The sequence below is a fragment of the Alexandromys fortis genome, unplaced genomic scaffold (assembly GCF_014885135.2).
Source record: "Alexandromys fortis isolate MF-2015 unplaced genomic scaffold, M_Fortis_MF-2015_v1.1 scaffold_27, whole genome shotgun sequence".
NCBI lineage: Eukaryota > Metazoa > Chordata > Mammalia > Rodentia > Cricetidae > Alexandromys > Alexandromys fortis.
In genome coordinates, this window is record NW_026067952.1 from 14,966,414 (window position 1) to 14,988,190 (window position 21,777).

General features: G+C 50.2%; 1 protein-coding gene across 2 annotated transcripts in view; it reads left to right on the plus strand.

The window, feature by feature from the left end:
• The window catches only part of Fam110a (family with sequence similarity 110 member A), a 98,426-nt gene that overhangs the window by 70,197 nt on the left and 6,452 nt on the right, over window positions 1-21,777 (plus strand). Inside the window, exon 1 of one of the 2 annotated variants that reach the window (XM_050150890.1) lies at window positions 17,747-17,942. The exons of the other annotated variant lie outside the window; for it this stretch is intronic. The gene's annotated coding sequence lies outside the window, so the exon portion shown is untranslated. Of the gene's footprint in view, window positions 1-17,746; window positions 17,943-21,777 lie in introns of those variants that run through there. 2 annotated transcript variants of the gene reach the window in all.

Genomic DNA, 21,777 nt, shown 5'->3' on the forward strand with positions numbered 1-21,777 from the left:
GCCCAGTGGTACTAGAGCCTTCTGCATCCCGACCCTCTCTTCCGGGATGTTCCCTCAGGGAACAACCCAAGGTGGGGTAGGGGCTCTTGCGTCTAGACGTAACTTTTTTCAAACTCATAGAGATACTCTGCCTCCCGAATGCTACGATTAAAGGCGTGGGCCACCACCGCCCGGCCCCGCTAGAGGTAAACTAGCCATTGCTCCTTGCTTCTGCCTTGGAGCCTACTACAGAAGCTCCTCTGTACAGATGAATAAGCTGAGGCCCAGAGAAGTGGGGTCTTGAGTGGAGCTACACAGCTCTGGGTGACCCTCAAGCCTCTGGTGGCTGACTAACAGTAATTTAAACCTGCGGGCCAGAGGATGCTTTCCTGCCAGATTTCACAGATGGGAAAACAGACTCAGGGAAGGATTACATGCTCTTTTCAGGGACGATGTAACAGGAAGCTCCCGCTAGGACTGGAAGCAGAATCATAGGGGTGATCCACACACTGGGAAAATGTGTCAGATAGGTCCAGGAACTCATTCTCTTTTCCGGTGGCCTCCAGTGAGTGTCTCAGCTCCTTTGGAACTGCCTACCACTGTTGTGGAGACCTGAGGGCTCCACCCTCACTCACTGTGAGGTTCAGGAAACTGTTCTTAGAAGATGGCAACAGGTCTCCCGTCCCTGCCCCCACCCTACCCCACCCCAAGCAAACATACTTAGATCTATGGTAAAGTTTAAGCTGGTCCTTCTCAGGCCTACAGGGGTGGCCCGGGGCACTGGTCTTTGGTCATAGAATCCCCATCTACCTGTGAAGGCAGGTCCAAGGGAGTCACAGGGGGCTGTGCAGATAGCGCTTGTCCTCGGCTCTTTATCTCCATGACAACAGTCTTTACTCACATGCAGTGCCCCCTCTTCCTCATAACTTAGGTACCACTATTACTCAAGCCTCAGATTTTGTGGTCCTTCGGGCTGGAATTTCTCCTGTCTTTGTGTCTCCTGTCCATACAACCACCAATGCACACGAAGAACTTGGAAGGTGGAGGCAGGACACATCCTTCCTTCTGAACCAAGGCCAACTGTGCTGGCCCCGAGGACACAGGCTTGGCTTTGAAGAGGTAGCCTCCCTAGCAGAGGTGTTAGTTCTATGCCTGTGCCCTGAATGTTGCACATCCAGGTCCAGCATGGTTCCCTCCATCCCAGCTCCCCTCTTTGCTGTGGTCTAGCCTGTGATCTAGCCTGTGACCAGCCTCTCATAGGTGCTCCACATGGCATTGCTATTTTAGTAGACTGGTTATCAACCCTTGGAGACTCTCTGCTGATCACCCCATCCTCACAAGCAAATCCTTTCCCAACGGGGACCAACATGCTTCAACATCTTATTGCTCTCTCAACTTACGGCTCTCACCAGTTGCCCTGGCTACTTTCAGAAGTGTATATGGTACCTCCGAGCTACCGTAGTCCATCCAGTTCTTCAGTGGAATACCCTTTCTACCCATCACTTCCTGATAAGATCCTACCTTATTTCCAAGCATGAAGGTCAAATGCCACCTCCACCGAAGAACTCTGTCTTCTCTGTAACAAGTCACCTGCATGGGCTGTGTGAGTGTAGCTCACTGTTCACCACACACACGAATGGACCCCAGCCTGTGCCTCCTCCCTGACTCGTGTGATCTGTAGAACGTCTTTAGCTTCTGTTGTTTAAGACCCTTTAGTTTTGAATAGTTCACCCCCACACACACTGCTGCATTTTTAGTGATGGGATGGACCCAGGGTTTAGGCAGGGACTTTTCCACTAAGCTGTCCACCCCTGGTCTTTTGAGAAATTTAAAGTTTATTTGCACAGGGTGGGGTGGGGATCCGGGACTGCAATTCACACAATCTGTTTAATTCCGTTGTTTGTTTGTTTTGGAAAGAGACATTTAGTTACCCCAGGTTGGCCTCAAACTCCGTATCTACCCAAAGATGGCTTTAAACTTCTGATCCTCCTGCCTCCGCCTCCCAAAGGCTAGGATTGCACCACTCCTGGTTTTATGCAGTGTTGGGGGTCCAACTCGGGGCTTTGTGCATGTTAAGCGATTGGGCTGCATCCCCAGCACATCCTAAATTCTGAAGTTGCTGTTTGCACTTAATGTCAGAGACCACTCAGGCTCAGGTGGTGGCACACGTCTTTAGTCCCAGCACTCAGAAAGCAGAGGCCGGCGGATCTCTGAGTATGAGGCCAGCCTGGTCTTAAAAGCGAATTCCAGGACAGCCAGGGCTACATAGAAAAAACCCTGTCAGAACTCTCTAAATCACTACATTGGCGCTTTCTTTCAGGGACTTCATTATCAACTCTAGTTAATCCAGTAACTCCAGTAGCCTGGCACCGTGGGAAGGGCTTAGGATGTCCAAGTGAACAGGGTACAAAGTTCTGGCCGTTAGCAAACCAACCTTCTAGTAGAAATGAATGCGCCAACAGCTTACTTCGCACCTTAGAATGGGGCTGTCAGGGGCGAGGCGGGTGGGCGGGGCGCCCGAGGGGGTGGGCGGGGCTCTGGAGAGGACAGTGGCTGGCGAGACCTGCCAGGGTGGGAAAGGGCTCCTGTCTGCAGCCCCTTTAGATACGGATTCCTTTTCGCCGGGTCAGTTTCGCTTCGCTCTTTGAGGGTGCTCATTACATGACAAGATCATTACAACAAAGTTGGAGCTGCCACACCGGTGGGACGGTGATCTCTGCTGTCGCGGGAAGTCGAAGCAGAATCGCGAGTTAAAGGCCAGCGTGGACTGCAGAGCAAAACCCTTCCATCACTGTCTGAAAACAAAACTAACGAGTGGTCGAGATGGCTCATCAGGTAAAGGCGCTTGCACCCAAGCTTACTGACCTGAGTTCGATTACCGGGACCCGTGTGATGGAAGGAGAAACCCGATTCCCGCAAATTGTCCTCTGACCACCCACGGTGTTGCTTGTCTCCCCCAGCTCCCCGCAAATAAACGTAATAGGAAAAAAAAACTGGTTTATTAAGAAATACAAAAGGACAACGCAACCATAACTGGTACCTGCAAATGCATAAAGCCTCGGGAAACTCAAGGTGGCGCTCACGTTCCTGGGGGGGAGGGGCGGGGAAGCAGGGACCAGCCTGTCCTCCTTTGCCCAGGACGCACAGAGAGGGTTCCCTCGCGCAGCTTCCTGACCGCACCCTCGGGTAGGAAGGTCGGGCGCGAAGGCGCCGCTGCAGTTCACCCTAGCAGCCGCCAGGAGGCGAAGGAGCCTGCTTCCTACACAAGGGCCTTAGCATTTCACAGCTAAGGATCCCCCATCCCAGCCAGCACTCCGGGGTGTCGCAGGTGAGACCTTAAAGCTAGTGTGAGAAGGAGACGCGAGGCTGACGGCAAAAAGCGAGTGGCCAGAGTTCCGTGAGGGAACAGGCTTAGAGAAGGGCTCTAGAGAGACCTCCAGACCAGCCAAGGACCCCTTAGTTCCCTTTGCGGGGCGGCAGCACCCCGCAGTCCTTATCAAAAGCATCCAACACTCAAGAATACAGCTCAAGAGCCCAGAACAGCACGGGGAAGGGGGTGGAGAAATTAATACACACCGCATAACTTCATTCTTTTGAAAACCATTCCTAGGAATAAGTCTCACAAGCACAGAAGACCCAGAAGAAATAATTTAGAAGCGCTGACAGTGGAGTGGGTGTGTGCGGGGGGGGGGGGGGGGGGGGGGGGGGGGGGGAAGTGAGAGGGAAGAGGAATCAATAGCTGATTACTTTAGCCATCTGTGAATCGGTAAGATTGTTTAATCTAAAGTTATAACACGCCCCTTTCCGATATAGGGTTTCTCTGTTGAAGCCCTGACTGTCCTGGAATTCTCTGTAGACCAGGCTGGCCTCGAACTCACAGAGATCCATCTGATTCTGCCTCCCCAGTGCTGAAATTAAAGGCGTGTGCCATCAGCACCTGGCTATAACATACTTTTATAAAGGAAAAAAAAAAAAAAAGAAGGACGATTAAGTAACAAAAATACCGGGTGCTTTGAGGCCCCACCTACATCACCCTGGAGTGGTGGGAGGAGCCCTAAACTGTGAAATTCAAGGGAAGTTACAGCTCCCTCAGGTTCTGTGTGAAAACCCTGCAGCCTCCCGGCCTCTCAGGTTAAATGTCGCAGAGGATAGCTACCAACGGGGTCCAACACAAAACTGTAAATTTTATGAGAGTTTAATATTTTTGCTAGCTATTAAGCGGTTCGCTAGCATGAACTTTGTAGATGACAGTATCCAGTCACGACGTCAAAAAGTTGGACACGCCTGGTTCAGGCATGCCAGGAGTTGGAGGTGGAGGGAATGCCACACGGACAGATTGTAGATAAGGGGCTACATACTATCCAACCTGAGGAACGAGGTGGGGCAGAGAGTTGCCTCCCGGTGCGCAGGCAGGAATGGATACCTGTGCACACCTCTGCCGCGCAAGAGTAAAGGACTGGGGAAATTCCCTTCCCTCTGCTGAGAGAAATAGTCACCGCTCACAGGGTAGGGCAGATGTGGGGTAATACATGGCGGGGTATCCGGGTGTATCCGGGTAGTATCCGGGGTGGATGCTGCGCATCACGAGAGGGTGTGAGCGGGTCAAACGGGGGGAGGTGAGAGCAAGAGCAAACCTCACCCAGCTTGCGCAGGAATTTGAGGGCTTGCAGTTCCAAGAAGTCGCCACCAGGAGGCGCCGTCTGGAGAACTTGAAAGGACGTGGAGCTGGGAGAGGAGCTCTGAGGTGGGAGCTGTCTTCCTCTGAATTTCACTGTGTTCCCTGCAGGGAAGGTCAACAGGGAACAAGACTCCCAAGTGGACCTATGATTTTTTTCTATGGTGCCCTGTAGGCACCATTCACAGCCTCTTTCGAGGCCTGCCTGAACTGTTGCAATCTCTCCTATCAAGGTCCTGCCCTCCCCCACCTTCTCTTCAGCCCTGGGAGGCTGTTTGCCTGTCTCTCTGCACAACACCTCTCCTCACCTGTCCACAGAAAGCTGAGTGACTTTGCTTCCTTTCTTGCATCAGGCTCCACTCCAACTCCTAAAGGTCTCTTTGCAGTCTGCACCCAGTGACAAACTTATTTCCTGCCTTGGGACCTTTGCTTTCTTTATTCCCTTCTCATCGACCCTTTCCCCCAAGGCAGCCGCATAGTTCCTTCCTCAGTGTGGTCAGGCTTCTGAGTATGTGTATATATATATATATATATAGACAGGGGAGTCCTGGCTGTCCTGGAACTCACTCTGTAGACCAGACAGGCCTCAAAGATCCACTTGGTTCTGGGTGGATCCAGAGTGCTGGAATTAAAGGTGTTTGGCACCACCGCCCAACTTCTCTGCTCACTCTTGCCTCCAAAGTGACGGCTTCGCTAAAATGCTGACCCGATGGGGATGCTCTGGAATTTTGCACAGCACCCTTTATGGTGTATTATATGTGCATTTGTGCCTCTTGTTTGGGGTCTGGGTCTCTACTGTTGTCGGGGAGACAGTTAGGGACTGTGTTTGTTCTGCTCGTGGCTGAAGTCCTAATACCCAGTCTGGCAGACAACAGTACCAAGTGTAGTAGTGTAAAGCTTGCCATCCTAGTACCTGGGAGGTGAAGGCAAGGGGATGAATTCAAGGCCAGCCTGTGCTACTTAGTAAGACTTTATCTCCAGAAAACGTGGGTGAGGCATGTAGCTCCCCTCTCGAATGGGTTTGGCTCTTGCATCTGAGGAACAAGGAGACACCACAGACCAGTGCAGCGGAAGAAATTGTAATGAACAGATGTTTAATGACTGGATTTGGGGGTAAAGGAGAGGGGAGACTTGAGGAGGATTGGGGTTCCTGCCTGAGCAGGGCATGCGTGTCTGGAGTGGCAGGGGAGAAGCATAGCCTGCTGGCACCATAGCCACCCATGGCCTTGGAATATCCCTCATCCCTGCACGTGCCCTGCCTCGCTACTTTCCTGTGTCCTGGCCATCTTCAGTCTGACCTGTGTGAGAGCAGAGAGTGGAGAACAGTCCAGACAGGGAGAAGGGGGGGAGGGGAGCCTCGGAGACAGCCTGGATCTCAGAGTCTCTGTCAGTCAAAGGAGGAGACAGAAGTGTCAGCCTGGCCCTGATCCAAAAGGGTGGAGCAGGCGGCGTGAGGAAGGAAAAGAGTGTCCTGCATCTCTTCCCCCACTCACAGGGACAGGACTTGGTCTCCAGGGAACAGCTGAGCGAGGCCCCTTTTCTTGCTCCTTCTCATGTGTGGGGAGGGATGGTTTGTAGCGAAGGTCTTGAGAGCCACTCAGAGCACCAGATGCCTCTGCCAGGGTAGAGAGTCGGGAGTCCCAGGAGAAGGAGCAACAGACAAGGAGGAACACCCAGGGCTGGGACATCCTGAAGGCAGGGCTGGTGTGTTTGTGTAGAAAGTCAGTCTCCTGTTCAGGAGCCCCATCAACACACTTGGAGTGAATTAGAATCCCTTCAGGTCTGCAGGATACCAATAACTTTAAAAACCACACGTCCATCACCCTGGCTTCCATCAGCAACAGCCATATCTGTGCTGGATTTTTCTGAAAGCTCTTTCTGGATGTTAGAGGGATCGGGACATTTCTTCACCAGACACCTTAGTCTGCAGCTTTGAAACCATTGCCTCGAACAGCAACGGACGCAACCTATCTCCCGTTGTCCCTCAAGGGTGATTTCGAGTTGACAAGGGATTTCCTGTAGCAGTGGACTTGACACAGTGCACCCTGCGGATGGAGTCTGCTCTGATCTCACAGGCAGATGAGGCCAGCTAGAAACCTTAAGTTCTGTAGGAAGGATGCCTTCAAACCCACAGTAGAGGATCTGAAAGAGCCCCAAGGAGTCCCTTGCTCTGAGATGAGGAGGTGACTCCTGCCCTAGGGAAAGAAGTGACTATGGCCTCTGAGAATCTACCTGGGAATGCCCTGCAGTCCCCCTGGAGGCCATGGTTGTCTGGAGGGCGTAGGCCTTTCCATATTCTGGTTTTGTTCAGAAAAGGGAGAACTCGGGGAGAAGCAATGTAGCCACAACAGAGACAGACGCCGGAACTTTATCCGGCAAGCCACAGCCACATGGCGATACTCAGATTACTAGAAATGGGTTAAATTAAGATAAAAGAGTTAGCCAATAAGAAGCTAGAGCTAATGGGCCAAGCAGTTATTTAAATAAAAAAAACAAAAAAGAAAAGAAAATCATAACTCAGGACAGGTTCCTACTCTGACCCCCCTCACTTCTTTAGGCTCCTCAGCACTCCTGCCCCCTCCAGACCCAAGGCTTTCTGTGCTGACTGTGTCCTCCTGGCCCAGTCAAGCCCTCCTGCCTTGGGTGTGGACATAGCCATTAGGGGCAGGACAACTAACGGTGACAAGAGCAGTTAATCCTGGCACAATAGCAGCGCACACATTTGCTGAAGGGGCACATGAGGGTGTCTGTATCTTGTCTTTTCTGTGGACCCATCTGCTTCTCCAGCATTTGGGACGGGCGTTTGACCTTTGCCTCCTCCAGCACCTGTTGCTTCCCTTGTGGATATCTGCGGAATAACCACTGTGTGCTGGGCAGTATTACAGGCAGGGAGGGGTAAGCCAGACTCCTGCCAGAGGCACTTGCATGGGGTAGAAGAGCTGAGACACCTATGAAGACAGGAAGATAAGGGACCACAGGTATTATCCGTGGTGTGAGGAGGTACCGGGCTCTGGAGAGTGTGAGGGACTTCATGGCTAACTGTTTAAGTGAAAGTGAAGGAGAGGCAGAGAGAGCCACAGAAACCAATGATTTGGAGTTGGGAGCAGATGGTGGACAAGAGTCTGCCTGTGTTGGAAGAGAGAGCTGAAGTCAGGACCTGAGTGGCAGTGTCCAGGCAGGATACAGGAGGGGAGTCTGCGGGGGGGGGGGGGCACACTGAGGTGTCAGCAGGCCTCTGGACCCTGTGGACTGCCTGCCTGAGGCAGGATGCAGCCAGGCTCACTGGGGTCTCATTAGCATGTGTCATGAAGGGGTGGTTCAAGTTGAAAGGCCTGAGCTTTGTCTGGGATATGGGTGTCAAACTTCTACAAAGGTTCTGTCTCTAGGCCATGAACTTCTGAGGGAAAGGGCAGCTATCCCCATTGCTTCTCTTTCTCCCTCCTGACCCTGCCATCTGGGGTTAAGGGGAGCCTAAGGGAAAAAGTCTTTTACTTTCATGAGATGTTTGCAGGCTGGGGACACCCTTCCCTCCTAGCCCTCTTCCTTTGCAAATCCCATCTGTCGGGGCAGCTCCTGACCCCCAACTTCTCCCCTGGTGTGGGCGGAGGATGGGGGAGGGGAGAGCCTTCCTCCACAACCCTAAGGGAGACACAGGCTCTCCTCTTAGCTTATGCCATCTGTCCCCTCCTGCTTTGGCCACCTGCTCTATGTGTCTAGGCAGGGCCCCCTCCCTCCCTGAGCCTTGGTTTCCCCATGTGTTGAGCCTGGCTTTCAGAGGTGAGTGGTTTGTGATCACCATTGCCCGTGATCCTCCAGTTCCCCTGGTGAACTAAGGTTTCTCAGTTGAGCTTTGCTCTGCATTACTGAAGTAGATTTACTTTAAATAATTATGGAGACTCTAAAAATGCAAAAGTGGATATTATCTGCCCTAATTTAAAAATACAGGACTGGACTGGCGAAGCAGGCCAGGTGGCAGAGGTGTCCTAGCATGTCCTGGGTTCTAACCCCAGCACCACACAAAACTAGGCATGCTGGACAGTTTTATGTCAACTTGACATGAGCTAAGGACTTCTGAGAGGAGGGAGCCCCAGGTGAGAAAATGCCTCCAGAAGACTGGGTTCTAGGGGAGCCTGTAGAACATTTGCTTAATTAGTGATCAGTGGAGAGGGCCCAGCCCATGCTGGCTGCTGCTGTCCCTGCCTGGGCTGGCGTGCTGGATTCCATTAGAAAGCAGGCTGAGCAAGCTATGGAGAGCAAGTCAGAAAGAAGCACCGCTTCATGGCCTCTGCATCAACTCCTGCCTCCACGTTCCTGCCCTGCTTGAGTTCCTGCCCTGACTTCCTTCAGTAATGACTACAGAGTGTAAGTGTAAAAACCCTTTGCTCCTCAAGTCCCTTTGGCCATGGCGTTTTATCACAGCAATAGTGACCCTGACTAACACAGGTGGTGAAAGATTTTGGGCCTTCTCCAAGACTCATCCAGAAACACCGAAAAGCTGGGGAGTTTGGCAGATTTCCCAAGATTCCAGTTTTCTCCCCTCTCCTCTCGAGGCAGCAGGTATCCTGGTTCCTAACAGAGGAGCTCAGATAATCCACAGGCCCCTGCCCTTAGTCCCTAGGAACAAAGAGGAGGACTAAAAAGACAGATGCCCTCAGGCCAGCTCATTCTGAAGAGGAGGACCATGCATCCTGTCTGTAGGGCCAGTGAAGTCCGTTTGAGTGGAACAGAAGCACGCAAGTTGCTGGCCCCCTTGCTGGGCAGGTGTAACACTTCCTTTTATTTAATTCATGGACAGGATATTCAACTCATCCCAAGCCTCCATTCCCTGCTCTCCTCAACCCATTTCTACCCTCTGTCATCTGCTTTAAATCATCAATTTCCATTACTCGTGCGCTTTTGTCTCTAGTAATCTCTGGCTTTCTGGGTACTACAGGGTACGACCTGCTGTGCCCCAGACTGACCAGTTAGTAGAAAACTTACATCGGTCACTAGGTTTCCCGTGACCATAATAAGAAGGCTAAAGCAGTTCCTTCTTAGTTTTAATTTCTAAAAGCTTCCTTGAGGTAGGATCCACCGATTTCCCTGGGCACTGTGGTCAGCAGCCTCCTTTACTCAGGGGTAATATGTCCAACTTCCTTCAGCCAATCCAGACTGCAGTTTCCCTGGCTTACGTCACCTGAGAGGACCCCTCCCAGGCCAGTTCCAATTGGTTCTCTTTCTAAATTTTTATCACCGTCAGGTCCGCAGGGTGGAAAGAATGGCCTGGACACTTGCATGGTGGGGTCAGGATAAGGAGGTCTTGCTGTCTAAAAGCAAAGCGGAGAAGGGGCAGTTTTCAGGTTCTCTGTGGGAAGGTGTCTCCCAGGAGTGGCGACCCATACAGCATAAGGGACGGTCTGAGGTCCTTCTGAGGGCTGGGTGGATTCTAAGCAAAAGCTATAGACAAACTCTTATCCCAAGGCAATGGGATTCTGAAATTAACTTAATAATTTGTCATTTAAGGATCTGATTCATTTTTCCAACTTGACCCGAGGAGGAAGGGTGCCAGGGAGCATGACAGTCCCAGTTAACGTCCAGCTGGGTATAATTAACCGGTGGCAGTGAATTGCCTGCTGTCATCTGAATGGCATTTTCTGTGGGTCTTAGGAGCATCTTCACTATATGGTTAGCTGTACCACCAGGAGGAGGGGAGGCTTCGACCCAATTAGTTAAGTGGTTTACAATAACCAATAAATATTTCAGTTGGCCCACTTTGGACAACATCTCGCTGGATACACAGAGTCTCAGATTATCAGGAGGCCTCTCATAGGGTTGCTTTTCTCATCTTCTTGCCTGTGGTTTGGCAAATCATACATGCCCTACACGCATGTTCAGCGACGGTGTAGATTATACAACTATAACTTCAATGTTTCCTCACACATAGCCGGGGGTCCCCAGTAACTCCCTTCCTTTAAGCTGTGTGCTGTTTGGAGTCCAATCTCTGGAGGCTTTGTGGCCTTTTTGATCAAGAGAATAAGTGATTTATGGGGGCTGGGGTCCCATTATGCCCTGGATCTTGACAACTGTGGAGGACAAGAGGCTGTGCCCTTTTTCCCTTCTCTTCTCATTGGTGTTGGCCTTCCGGGAATTGGCTGTTAAGGCTCTAAAGCATGACTTTCTTTATCATAAAATTCTGCTTCTGTGTAACATCAAGGTAAGGCTTAGACAAAACATCCTGGACAGTTTTAAATGACTCTTGATTTTTTTTTTATGACTCCATTTCCCTCAGTTGTTAAATCCTAGCAAAGTTAGCAAAAATGTAATTATTCCCATCAGACATCCATGCTTGTTCTTGTAAACATTGCCGTGAGTAGCTCTTGGTAGCCATAGAGATTTAACAACTAATAATCTTGAATCACCAACCACATATCATCCTAAGTCCTGTCCCTCATCGGCCTAGTACAACTGTGTCTTGGCTTTACGCATCCATGGTTTTGTGCTCATTTATTATTTTTCATTCTTAGGAGAAAGATGCTTTATCATACAAAATCCACCCTTATCTAAAGTTATTCTCTGTTCTTGATAACCCTTGTTACCAAAAACATAATCTCAAGTTTACAGTCTTCTTCACAATTCTCTCTCATAACCTGCTTCTTATTTCATTTCCCTAAACAAAAATTGAATCCAAATTATATGTAGCACACAGTAGTGAATTAGGATTATCTGTACAAATACTTTTAGATGCCAAGTTTCTTTCCCCTATTGTGAACACTCTTTGCTGCAGGGATTTTTATAGTCTTTCCTCCTCCTCTGGTCTGGAACAGCCTGAGAGTTATAAAAAGTTTCCATTTTTGATGGTGTCTAGGAGATACCAGTGACCTTGAAGTGAAAGCCTCTTGGTAAACAAGAAAAGGCAGGAGAAAGAGCACACAGAGCCCCTCAGTTACATAGTTTTCTATAAGTGCAGCCTTAGATGGCAGAAGACATTCTCCTGGGTCTAGTTAGAACAGAGAGCAACATGTAGCCCCGAGAACAGCCAGAAAAACCATTTCCTCTCCCGTGGTCCCACCCGTAGATCTATGGGGCATCCCCACTGGAACCTGCTAAAAAAAGAATCCCTGATTTCCCCAATTCTCATCAAAGGTCACAAGAAGGGGGGGATTACTTCCTGTTCTCTTTTTAAGACTGGGCATGTCCCCTCGAAATGTCCCTTTCATCCCGCATTTATAACATTTTTTTTCTCTATTCTGGGATTTTCTTCTGTCTCAGTCCTACGGGGGGTTACAATAGAGTTTTTTGTTTTGTTTTATTTTTTTTTTCTTTTTGTTTGTTTTGGTCAACTTGACACAAACTAGAGTCACCTGGGAAGAGGGAATCTTAGCTGAGAAAACGTATCCATCAGGTTGATTTGCAGGCCCTTGAGGCAGTTTTTGGATTAGTGATTGATGTGGGAGTGCACAGCCCACTGTGAGTGGTGCCACCCCTGGGCTGAACAGGAAAGCATACAGAGAGCCATGGAGAGCAAGCCAGTAAGCAGCATCCTTCCACCGTCTCTGCTTCAGTTCCTTCCCCGACTTCCATCAGCGGTGGACTGTGACTGGCAAGTCAAACACTGTTCCCCACAACAGTTTTGGTCAGTGTTTTATCACAGCAGCGGAGATGCAAACTAAGACAGAAGCCCTAGACTGCCTGACTTAGACCTCAAGTGTCTGGGTCCTGCTTTGCTGCTCAACTTGTTTTGTAAAAGACGGCAGGCATCATTTTTGTCTTTGCTTCTGTTTTTCTTCATCCTTTCTTCCATACACCTTTTGGATTTCCCTCAATAACACAAGTTTCTGACCTTTCACCCCCTCCCCCCCAGCGTTCTGTAACTCTCCTGCTATGTCTAGCCAGATGTTAGTTACCAAATGTAATTTTAGCATCCCTTGTCCCAAGGGCTCTTCTGTGTTTAATTCCAAACACTTTCCCATCTTCTTCAGCCTTTCTGGGAACTCCTCATGACCCTTTCCTTTCCCCTGCTGCATATTAAAGGCTTTTTTTTGTCATATTCTAGGACCAGAATGACACTGATTTTCTCATCCCTCTTATGACCGTATGGCCTTGGTGGAGCTCATTGTTATTATTCCGTGTGGGTTGCTGGTTGGGGAGTTTTTCAACTGCTGCAATGGCATCTGTGTGGGATGATGTCTATTTCTCAAGAGGCCCTTCTTCTCATCCCTCTCTTTTCACTAGAGAAGAGAATACGCAGTACTAAAATCAACCCCGGGCGGGTATGGAGTGAGGGCACAAAGAATCGATCCAGTTGATCAGTCACTCCATATGATCGTCTGTCAGAGTCCTCAGCTTCACTTTGTGCAGGGACTAGCTCCCTACTACTGGACCTTGTGCCTCAGAGGACTGTTTGGGAGAATCTTATTCTTTTAAAAAAGGTATATGTGTTGCTGGACAACAGTGATGTACAGCTTTAATCCCAGGATTCAGGAGGCAGAGTTAGGCGGATCTCTGTGAATTTGAGGTCAGCCTAGTCTACAGAGATAGTTCCAAGGACAGCCAAGGCTACTCGGAGAAACCCTGTCTCAAAAAACAGCCCCTTGTAGACAAACAAAAAATAAATAAGTAAAATGTATATGGGTGCTTTGCTTGCATGTATGTCTGTACACCGTGAGGCCCGAAGAAGATATCAGATCTCCTGGAACTGGACTTACACACAGTGTAAGAATCTGTGTGGCTGCTGGGAATTAAACCTGGGTCCTCTAGAAGAGCAGGCAGTGCTTGTAACCATGTAGCCATCTCTTCAACTCCAGGAATCTTATTCATATTGGCCTCAGATCTTTTCTACTTCCCCTTGCTTCTGGAGTTGTATTCCCAGAGCCTCAGCATCGACCCTAATGGGCTATGGGGGATGTCAGGGAGAATCCTCATCTCTCTCTTCTCTGGTCCTGCATAGACTTAGTCAACACCCATGCACTGGAGCGTCCCATTCTCAGAGTGACCTAGGACTGACTGACTATCACCCTAGCCACATTCTTGCCACCCAAACCTCCAACCACCAAGGCGCGGTACTTTACAGTCCAAGCCTCCTGCCTTGGTTCAGACATGAAGTCGCCTGGTTTGCTTATCACCAAATTGCTGATCTACTTTTGATTTTTAGGTTTCTGTTAGTTCTGGAGCCAGAGAGTGTCTCTACACCCTGTGCCACTGCAAAGACGCAGCAGGATGAGGCTCCCAGTATGGGAATCAGTCTGCAAGACTCTTGGCTGTGGAGAAAGAGCCCTCTTGCTTGGAACCATGTCAGAAGAAATGGGTCTGGGATCTCAAGAAAATGAGCACCCAGTCCAAGGGATTTCAGCAAGGCAGAGACTTCTGGGGAATTGTGAGAAGTGCTGTGGCCTCCCATACACTGTGGCTCCCCTGGGCTTTTATTGCTAACAAAGGGGCCTCTCTCAGTGGTCAGAGCTTGGCCACATGTCCTTTTGTGATTGACTCATACAGAACAGCGCAGTTTCTAGGCAGAAATGAAACTTGAACATCTATTTTGGCTTCAAGAAGTGCTGATTTTGGAGGAATTTGAATTTCTGCCAAGTGGCTTCTTTACACTTTTAAAAATGGAACTTTGTCTAATTTTACCTTAGGTAGAAGAGACAGTACAGTTTGTTCACATTTCCCATAAGAAGTTTACAGTCCCAGATTTGTCTTTGTACCACACGGCATTCCCTGACCTTCCTCCCATCTGAGTATTAACCAGGCCTGACCCTGGTTAGCTTCCAAGACCAAATGAAACTGGCCTGTTGAGTGTTAACGTAGCTGTAGACTCCCCTGTGCCGTGCTGACAGAAGTCTCTTCTGAATTGCTTGATGTGTTGTTAACCCCTCCTCGGCCTGGCCTGGGCCTCTGCACAGTAAGTGCTCTGTCAGTGACTCAATGACAACAGCTGGAATGGAACCGGGGCCAGCGGCAAACAGAGCAATGCAGATGTAAACATTAGCGGGGAACTACAATCAACTCAAGCTAACTTATTCCAGCACCTTGAACAAATTGTTCTTGAGCCGGGGAGGTCCCTCAGCAGACAAGGGTACTTACTGAGCAAGCATGAATAGCTGATTGCAAATCACCAGAGCTCACATAAGCTATATGGGACTATATACATGTGTCCCCAGGCTGTGGCAGGGCAGAGACAGGAAACTCAGCGGCCCTTGCTGGCCGGCAGCTGAGTCCCAGGTTCAGTAAGATGTCTTGTCTCAAGAGAACGAGATGGAGATGGCCAGTGAGAGGACCAGACCGAGATCGGAGATTGATAACCAGACTTCGAGCCCTAGAGCCTGCAAGGTGGAAGAGAACCGACTTTCACAAGTTTCTTCTGTTCTGTTCTGCACACACTCACGCAAACAAATGTAAAACATTAACTAAAATTAAAAGAGAATAAGGCAAGAGGCAGAGATTAGAGTTTAGAGCTAGCTTTGAGTTTGAGGCTAGTCTGGTCTACATAGTGAGCTCCAGGATAGACAGGACTACATAGAAAGACCGTGTCTCAGAGAGGGGAAACGAGAGAGAGAGAGAGAGAGAGAGAGAGAGAGAGAGAGAGAGAGAGAGAGAGAAGGCAGGACACCCAAATTCCTCTTCTGGTCTCTATCTATACACATGTGTGTGGGCACTAAACACGTGTGTGTGCACTAAACCACACATACAAACAGAAGTTTAGAAAATTTCCTCTGTGTAGTGATATTTCATTTGCATTTTAATAAATAAAGCTTGCCTGAAATTCAGAGAGTCAAACAGCCGCACAGATCAGCCTTACAGACCAGGTAGTGGTGCAGGCCTTTAATCCCAGCCCTAGAGAGGATTATAAAACGGGAGGAGACAGCTCTCAGTCTCAGTCTCATTCTGAGATGCCTGGAGGCAGGACCGCCATTTCAGACTGAGATGGAGGTCAGAGCCAGTGGCAGGCTGTTTTGCTCTTCTGACCTTCACGTTGAACCCCAATATTGGTCTCTGGGTTTTTATTAATCGTGCTACACCTCTAATAGCTCAAGAGTTAGAAATCTGCAAAATTCCCAAAAGCATGACTAAGAAATGAAGTACTGCTAAGACGCGCCCTTCCTGTGGGCTAGCTTTCATAGCACCAGAAGGTGCAGTGTGGGCTGCTGGGAGAGAAAAGACATCAGTCGTCTTCCCCAGATACGAATCCTCTGAGCTACAGTAGTGGCCGGCCGGCTTGGCATGGATACTGTAGTGGCACAAATGCTATGGGCCAGCCAACAGCTTTCCGGTTGGATTCAGGGCGTGTTCCCCAGGAGCGTACGTATGCCTGGCATGGCAAATCGGACCCAGAACCTGTGACCGGCGAGCTCACCAGCTCCAGGGCGAACCTACTGCTATTATTTTGCTAAATGAAAATAATATCAAACTGCCCTCTAAATTCGTATCTCTATACCCGTAAAATTGGCGCAGCTGTCAGACCTCACCAGAGAAGCGTCTTTGTGTAGCCAATGGCAGCAGAGATTCACAGCTGGTTAGAGGGCGGAGCATAGGTGTCTGTGGTGTGTTCAACCACAGATGTGAAATCTGTATCAGATCAGAAAGAGGGGGCAGTAAGACTGTGAGAGCCAGAGGTCGGAAAAGATTCTTCTGGATGCTACAGGACCACTGTGCTTTGCAACTCACAGCGGCTGCACAAGATCAAACCAGTTAATATTTCAGTACAGAGCAGGGAGGGGCTGATGAGCTGGAAGCCCTAGCTGAGGCGCTTTGGACAGTTGATGGCTTCTGGGGAAGGAAAATCAGTTGTTTTTTTAAAGGGTGCAGCCCTTGGTAGTTTAATCATGGTTTAGTATATAGCTCTCCACCCATGAGCAGACGGGCAGCAGATTGGACGTGGTGGGTTATAAAAAAGCAAAGGAAAGGAAGGAGAGAGAGAGGATGGATGTAGGAGAAGTTAGGGAGAGGAGCGTGGAGTGAATATGATCAAAATACATCATTTGTGTATATGGATGACATTCTCAAAGAATGGATAAAACATATTTAAGTGTAAAAGGGAAATTAGCTGCTGTTATTGCAAATAGGATATGTTTATTGTATGAATAGTACGGTTGTGTGTTTATTATCTATTTTGCTGTAAGGAGCGCTTTGAAACCTATGTTTAAAACACAATACTATGGGGCTGGAGACATGGCTCAGTGGTCAAGAGCACTGACTGCTCTTCCAGAAGACCTAGGTTCAATTCCCAGCACCTACAACGACCGCTCACAACTGTTTGTAACTCCAGTTCCAGGGGATCCCAACACCATCATATAGACATACATGCAAGCAGAACACCAATGCACATAAAATTAAAAATAAATAAAATTTAAAAACCCTGCAACACTTCCTTAGCATTCCTCCAATATTTTTTAAAAAATTTTTTTAAATCATGTCATTTTAAGTTACTGCGTAATATTCCCAACTAGAAAGTGGAGACAATTGAAGGTAGGTACCTCAGTTATGTCGTGAGTACCGACAATAATTATGCAGAAGGCTCAACTTAGCTTCTTCCCGGGGTGGATATTAGGTACTATAACTGAACTGATTTTGATAAGCGTTGTGGGAACTACTGAGTTAGCATTGCAGTAGGGGAACAGAGAGAGACAGGGGCTAGTGGGAAATCACACAGAGAGGTAGCTGCAGAGTTGGGAGTGGGGCCCAGCTTGGTGGCTTGGCAAGTAATACCAACTCATCGGTAAGCTGAGACAGGAGGATAACAAGTTTGAGGGCTCCTTGGACCACAGCGTGAATTTAAGGTCAGCCTGGGTAGCTTAGTGAAAAAAAAAAAAAAAGTTGGGACTAGAGCCTGTGCAAAACCAAACCAAACAAATCTGGGACTAGCAATTCTTGTAGCTGGGGACCGAGGAAATCCCAGCTGGAAGAGGAGGAGAAAAAAGGGAATGCATTGGCTGCCAGGGGTCGGGGCAGCAGGAAGGACGAGCGGCCAGCTGGGCTCCGGGCGGCCACCGTGGGTCCGCCCCCCTTCCATCTGCCGCTCCTGAGGTTGCTTGGCAACTTTGGTGGCGCGCCGTTCGAACGGAAGCGATGGGCCAATCAGGAAGTCCGGGGCGAACCATTGCGGCGGGCGACGGGGACGGCTCGCTCACTTCCCTTTCCTACGGACTCTGGGGACCTTCGCCCAGCAGGACCGTGGGACAGCCAGGGCCTCCCTCTCCCGAGAGCCCGTCGGTCTCAACACGCGACGGCCGCCTCAGAGCTGCGGGGACCAAGTGCTCCAGCTGTCAGCCTCGGCAGCCCGCGAGAGGCGGGGGACTCCAGACACAGGGTGCAGGTAAGCGTGGGGTGAGGCAGGGCACAGGGTCCGGGGGCAGCAGCGTCCACACACCGTCCTAGGCAAGCGTCCCAGCACAGATGACCGACAGAGGGTCCAGGTCTCGTGTCCAGCCCGGGCGGCCCGCGGAGTATCCAGGCTGTTCCCTGTCCCACCCTGCAGCCTCCACCTCAGGCAGATTGCCGTGAGACGTTCAGAGAGTCCCTGCTGGTCACTCTCATGGCTTTGGGAGGACAAGGCTCAGGGGATCCCAGGGCTAGATTGCCTCCGCCCCACCTGTCCTTGGAGTTCCCCTCCAGGCCATGTGGCCTTCCTTTCCCCAGGGACTCTTTGGCAACTTTTCTGCCTGAATGGTCCGGAATCCCAGGGCTGCCCTCTGAGAGAGCCTCCCTGGGGGCAGGCTAGCAGGACAGCAGAGCCAAAGGGCCTGGAAGTCACGTGGGCCTCTCGGAAGTCTGCTCCTGTGAATGTTGTGCACTCCGTGTGTGTGTGTGTGTGTGTGTGTGTGTGTGTGTGTGTGTTGGGGGGGTCAGCCTTGCCAGTCACTGAACTTTAGAGCCATGGGCTGGGTCAGGCCCTCCCAAGTTAAGCGTCTGGTTTAGGCTGGACTGTGCTTCTTGCTCAGGCTGCCATTGTCCGTCTCTTTTCATAGGTGAGGAGACTGAGGTGCTGAGAAGTTGAGCCCATTGTTCAAAGTCACAGACTTAACTCTTCAGGATTCTTCCAGTCCTCGGCACAGGGAAGAGGCAGATTTGATGGAGGCTCTCTTCTGAGGGGAACTGCTCGTCCTCCAGTCCTCATTCTGGCTCTGGGGGGAGTCTGTGTTTGCCTGTCTGTGTGTCCTTGTGGCGTCCCCCCCTTACCCTCAGGGTCTCGCATGGGCCAAGCTGGCCTCAGTCTTACTCTGTATGCTAGACTGGTCTTGAACTCGCCGTCGCCCTGGATCTGCCTTCCCTGATGACAGGCATGTTTCGCCACCATGCTAGTTTTATGCCATTTTTAGGATGGAACCCAAGGCTTGGTGCGTGCTAAGCAAGCACTCCACCGACTGGGCTTCCACACCTTGGGCGTCCAGTCCACCCCCTGCCTCATGTGTTCTTTCCGCATTGTCTGGCTTCCTGTGGCCTGGTCTCTCCCTGTGTGCCTCGTTTTTCTCAGTAGTGTCCGGTCCATATTGTGCTCTAGGTATCTTGTTAGGTGGTTTATTATCTTCTTCACAGGAATGTGTCAGGCAAGTGAGATGCTGAACACAGGCATAAAATGTCAGGGTGCCCGAAGCTTCTAGAACCAAGATGATCAAAGCCAACATCTGTTGGCCATTTGCTGTGTGGTGTCCTGGGGATGGAGCAGGGCAGGGTGGTGTCTGCTCTGGCCGACTCTGGCAAGCATAGGCATCACTGTTAGAGTAAACCCCCCCCCCCACACAAACCCCCCAATCCAGTTACCTCATTTTTTAGGCAAAACTGACAGGTACCACAATGCTGCATGGCTTGTAGCAAGCAGGGACCGGACAAATGTGCAGCAGCCATCAGTAGAGGCTGATGGGAAATAATCAGAAACTGCTTAGGTACTGATGGGCACCAAGAGAAACGTGGGCTACTGAGCATAGGAGCTGAGTGAAAATGGCGCGCGTACCATGACGCGCTTTGCCATCCCAAGCTTCGACCGCGGGTCAGCTAATTGAGAAGCCACTAAGTAGATATACTGATGACATCTACAGGAAGTTATGAGGTCACGGCTCGGCCTGTGATTTGTCACCGGTTGTGTGACTTTGGGCAAGTTTCTTCACATTCCGAGCTGGCATAAAACACTGCATGTGAGCTCAGGCCTCGACAGGGTACTGTAGGGCAGGAAGTGGGTGTGACCACAGGTCTAAATCAAGCCTCCCGTCCCCCGTAAATCTGCCTTTGCTCCCACTTTGTCAGGGTGCAAACTGAGTCCCCAAAGTCTGAATTAGTGGAGGAGCATATATGAGGGAGGGGAGATCTGTATAGATGCTCACTGCCCTAGGCATTCACACCCACGCCCCTCCCATGGTGGCCCACTCATAACTCCCTCCCTGAGGTTCGTGCAAAGTTACTCTGAGCAAGGCTGACTCCCGGGCAGGCCAGGGCATGATGCTGGGGAAAACTCCAGAAATAGCTTGGAACCTGGCCTGCCCTGGAGAATGCCCAGTTGGGTGTCTCTGACCTGGACAGCTGGGCTGGCTCTTCCCCACTGCCTGGAGCCTTCTTGATCCTCCTCTGTCTACCAGGCCTGAGCCAGGTTTCCTTTGAAAGGACAGAGAAGCAGATGGGGCGGTGAAGAATGTTATTAAAAATGATCAGCCCTAGAGGATCTACCTTCTACTGGGAAGAAAGGATACAAAGGGAAGAGTGGGCACAGCTGCTTGGGCTCAGGCCGCTTGCCTTGTACTCAGTCCTAAACCAGTCTGAGCCATGATTTCCCCCACCCTATGAAGTGAGGGGCTTACTGCTTTTATCTCACGAACACATATTTTACAGCAGGCATGCGGAAGTCAGAGGACACATCTACACAGAAGCACGCACTATCTGCCACCGTGTTCAGCTTACTGCACTTAGCCTGGTGTCTTCAAGTTTCATCAATGTAGTGTGTGTCAGTCCCCTTTCCCTCGTAAAGGCTGAATCATCTGTTTTATGTTTCCTTACCCATTCATTCACTGGTGGGACCTTGGACTGTGCCTGCCTTTTGGCTGTGGTCACTAAGGCTGCTGCGGGTTTAGTGGGAGGATCTTCGCTGCCGTGCACGGTCTGGGTCCCTTACGATGAGCGTTCAGCGATTTCTAGGTGCTGCTCTGGTCATTCACTATTTAACCCACACAGAACTCTCATGTTGTGGTTTTCACTATCCGCTGTGCACAGGGTCCTAAAACGCACCTCCTTCCAACACTATCTTAATGTATGTTTTGGATAGGACCCATGCCAATGGGTGTGACACCGTGTGCTACTGTGATTTCGATTGGCATTTCTTTAATGGTCTAGAGGTGTGGAACTTATTTCTTTACATTCATTGGCTCTTTAGATAGCTTTTACATATGTGTGTATGTGGAGGGGGCCAGGCTAGTTTAGAACTCATGACCCTCCTGCCTCAGCCTCATTAATCTCAGTGCTGAGATTAAGATATGTGCCACGATGCCCAGCTTCGTTTCCTTCTATGTGGAAGGTGCTGTTTCAGGCGCTGCTTCAAGTGACTGAAGTTTTAGCTGTCGCCACGCTGCTGCTCTTGTCCTTACAGCGTCATGGCGGATGCCCCCTCCAGAGCTGGGCCTTGGAAGATCTGCGTGTCCAGCTAGCATCACGGTTTTCTCTTTGATGGCAGCATCGTGCCTAAGGCCTGTTTTATAGCGGGGGAAACTGAGGTATGGAGAAGTTCCCCACAGCGGAGGTATGAGTGGGGTGAGCCAGAGCCTTGAAGATTTTGACTCTGCATCTTTGGAGGAAGAGCAAGGCTTGGCTGGAAGTGGTCAAGCTTGAACAGGGTGAAGGGATGTGGTGGCCGAGGGGAGACTTGGCACTCAGAGATCCCGGTCCCCGCCCACCCCCGCTAATTATTAAGTACAAGGGGGGATGGTCAGTGTGCCAGCTGATCACCAAGATCTTGTCAAATGCTCCTGCGAGGGACACAGGCATGTCCATGCTCCTTCCTTACTGTGTTCCTCCCTTCCTCCTTCCATCTTCCTCCATGTCTTCCCCTTCCCTCCCCCTCTTTCCTTCCTTTGGAAATTGGAGTGTGATTGACATACAGAGAGCTGTATGTGTTTGATGTGTATCTCTTGATGCTGGCCTGGGCCTTCTTCAGCCTCTTGGACAGTGAC